Source organism: Lepus europaeus, chromosome 1 (genome assembly GCF_033115175.1).
Source record: "Lepus europaeus isolate LE1 chromosome 1, mLepTim1.pri, whole genome shotgun sequence".
NCBI lineage: Eukaryota > Metazoa > Chordata > Mammalia > Lagomorpha > Leporidae > Lepus > Lepus europaeus.
The window spans coordinates 4,320,251-4,324,171 of NC_084827.1; positions in this window are offsets into that span (position 1 = coordinate 4,320,251).

Here is a 3,921-nt window from a genome sequence, read left to right on the forward strand (position 1 = left end):
CACGTGGCTTGTGAGGCACGGGCAGAACTCACGCGATGTGCTACGTATAGATAAATAAATCAGTAACCTCTGAGACACAGACAACCAGAGAAAATGCAGCTTGACCATGCTGACCACAGATAGAAAGGGATAGAAAAACCAAACAAGAAGGAAAAGAAGGACACAGCAGGTGCAAGTGAGACTGAGCACATCAGCAGAGGGCGGAGAGCCAAGCACTGGGATCAGTTCCAAGTGAAGGTGTGTGTGTGTATGTGTGTGCAGACTCAGGAAGGATGGATGACTGAGAACCCCATTAAATAAATGGCACCGGTCAGCGGGACATACAAGAGGGAGGACACCTGGCTCCTAGCAAAGGCAGTTATTACAAACCTTGAAAGAGTGTTCCTAGACTGAATCAATAAAACAACATCATCATTTTGGAACACTTTAATTATAGTTATGCAACAAATAAAACCATCTCTTCAGTTGATTATTTTGGGAACCATTGGTTTCAGTAAGTCTTTCCAGTCTGCTGAGAGTCCACGGATTCATGACTTCCTACAGTGGAAATTCCTCATAGTTCATTAAGGTCAGCTGATTCACTTCGGAGTGAAATAGTAAGTCCTAAAGTTGTTAGGTCAATTTCCTCACTTGACACCCATAGCCTGGTAGAGGCAGCATTTAAACTCAACTGCCCCTGGGTGGAGAAAACAAGATCTGAGTCTAGGATAATGAGCAGCTGGAACAGAAGCAGACGACAGTGAAGAACTACATTCCTCTTGGGAAGGAAGACGGGGCACAAAGAGCCGTATGGGCAGGGTGGGTGGTGGCAGAACATCCAAGGAGCGTAGAGAGAGGCTCAGCGGGCCAACGGGAGAAGGCAATTTCAATGAAGCCCGGCTTCACCAAACGAGAGTAAGGATCTAACTTCCTTAAAAAAAAAAAAAAAGCCGGCGCCGTGGCTCAACAGGCTAATCCTCCACCTTGCGGCGCCGGCACCCCGGGGTTCTAGTCCCGGACGGGGCGCCGGATTCTATCCCGGTTGCCCCTCTTCCAGGCCAACACTCTGCTATGGCCCGGGAAGGCAATGGAGGATGGCCCAAGTGTTTGGGCCCTGCACCCGCATTGGAGACCAGGAGAAGCACCTGGCTCCTGGCTTTGGATCAGCGCGATGCGCCGGCCGCAACGGCCATTGGAGGGTGAACCAACGGCAAAAAGGAAGACCTTTCTCTCTCCCTCTCTCTCAGTATCCACTCTGTCTGTCAAAGAAAAAAAAAGATTAAAAAAAAAAATAAAAACAAAACAAAAAAAAACCCATGTAGATGAGAGAAAGGCAAGGACAGGGCCGTCTCCAGAGAGATCTGCTTTGCTCCACATCCAAAGATTTCTCTACCACGCTGCAGAGAGGTCACCATGGCCCAAGCGCAGTCCTCAATTTCCAGACTCATAACCTTGTGCCATCACAGAAAAGGTGGATCAGTCTCTCGTGATCCATTCAACTTCAAAGAAAGTTTGCTAAGTAAACAACAACAAGGTAGTGAAATGCCAAATTTAGAATTTAGAACAAAAAATAAAATGTGCATGAGCTCTGGGGATATCCTCTTGAGCCAGCATGTAATTGTCCTGGAGAGAAGGCAGATAAGAAGGAAGGGGCCGACGCTGTGGCACCGCGGGTGAAGCTGCTGCCTGCAATGCCAGCATCCCAAATGGGCGCTGGTTCAAGTCTCTGCTGTTCTTCTTCTGATCCAGCTCCCTGACAAAGTACCTGAGAAAACAGGGAAACATGGCCCACATCCTTGGGCCTCTGTACCCAGATGGGTGACCGAGAAGAAGCTCCCAGCTCCTGCCTTCAGATTAGCCCAGCTCCAGCCATTGTGGCCATTTGGAGAGTGAACCAGCAGATGGAAGACCTCTCTCTCTCTCTCTCTCTCTTTCTCTCTCTCTGCCTCTGCCTCTCTGTAACTCTGACTTTCAAATAAATAAATAAATCTTAAAAAAAAAAAAAAGAAGTAGCAGCAAAGGTAACTGGAAGGTCACTTGGAAAGTACAGATGGCTCAAATAGTTTCTGTTAGGCTAAATGAACCTGATGCATCTGCTAAAACAAGACAATTCTCCTGCATTAAGGTCCACTTAGTAAATCACCCATTTCTCTGCTGCAGGTCTTCTTTTTATTATCTACTCAGATTATAGTGACCTCCTCTTAGCAACCTCCTCAATGCACAGGCACACAGATGTATCCTCTCGCCCCCGCAGTCATATTAAAAACCAGGAACGCTGCTCCACTAGGAAAGGAGACCGAGACAGAGTATGATGGTAGGACCTTAACAGAGGAATATTTGCTGTGCTTATCTCTTCTCTTAACTAAGCCGCAATATTCCCATAGTTATATCACTATTTATAAAAAAAATCTTCATTAATTACTTTTTTACCTCTAAGGAATAATCCCAGATCCTTACACCTTTATTCTTTGATCCTTTTAAAATCCATAGCAGCTCCTGGCTCCTCACTTCATAATATGATATTGCCGTTCTAAACCTCCCCTTTGCTTTCCTTCCTTCTGAGCAATAAATTTGTCATCTATAATTTTACTTTCCCATTGTTAAGATTGGTGGTATTTATATACTCTTCTGAAGCATAATAAAGTATTTTTGTGCCTTGTCTATAAGTAGACTCAAAAAGTTGGAAAATTTAGATGGTATTTATATGCAATATTATGACTTCATAAATAATTATTTACTATACAGGCATACAGTTATAATTGCTGCTACTCTCTTGTATAACTTTTATCAATTTTTCCTGGAGTTTAAATTCAGTTTTCTGAATAATAATAATTGACCTCATTGATTTATTTATTTTTTTCCTGCTCTCTACCAAGTAAAACATCCTATTGTGGTAGAAACTGCTAGTTGTTCCCCAAAATTTGTCTCTACTTCATCTCTAATAAGCCAAAATTAAATTTAGTTGTGCACATAAACATATGAAGTAAAAACAAACAATCATCTTCCAATTTGCTCATGCCAGGCATAGTCATGTGACTTAGCTCTGGTCACGGGAGGTAGGGTCCAGTGTTGAGCACAACATTCATTAAGAATCCTAAAAGAGAGGGCTGGTGCTGTGGCATAGCAGGTAAGGCTGCTGCCTGCAGAGCCAGCATCCCATGTGGGTGTCCACTGGAGTCCCAGCTGCTCCACTTCCAACCCAGCTCCCTGCTAATGTGCTTGTGATTATAATCAATAAACCTTTTTTAAAAACTCTAAAAGAGCCTGTTACAGAGCAGGGCCCCTGCGTCCCCATGGTGTGTATTGGCAGGGGAGCTGGGCCACGGGGCTGCTGTGAGAAAAAGGGGCAGGCCATGAGCCACGCCATGGATTCTCGTGTCCACCCTGAGTCCCAGCCTTGCTGAGCCGGCCACCCCCAAGAGCTCCCCGCTGGGGAATCCTCAAGCATTGACCACGCCTATTGTGGCTCACAGAGCCACCAGGAGCCTGGTCACCTCCATCAGCATGCTCACTGCCACCGCTTCCTTGGAGCCCTTGTTCTGGGCTGTCCCTGCCACCTGTGTCTACAGCGCATCACCCAGTCCAAGGATGAGGAGAGCACTGTGGGGGATGACGAGACCAGGGAGCCCTTCCTGCTGGGGCAATATCTGACAAAGGGACCATGTGTGGAGAGAAAGTCCAAGCTGATGACCCCCAACAGCCAGGAAGTGCTCGGCTGATCTGAGATGAGCGGCTCCTGGTCCAGTCTGCAGCCAGCAGGGAGGCGACTGGAGATGTGCTTCTGTCTCAGCGGCAGGGCGGACACCTTGTGGCTTGGCCTCGGCAGGCTTCCTGGGTATGTTACCGGAGAAATTGCAGGGTTCTTGTCTCCACGCAAGAAAGAATTCAGGCGTGAGACAGAGAGTAGTGGGAGGTAAAATAGCAAGGTTTATTAGGAAGGGA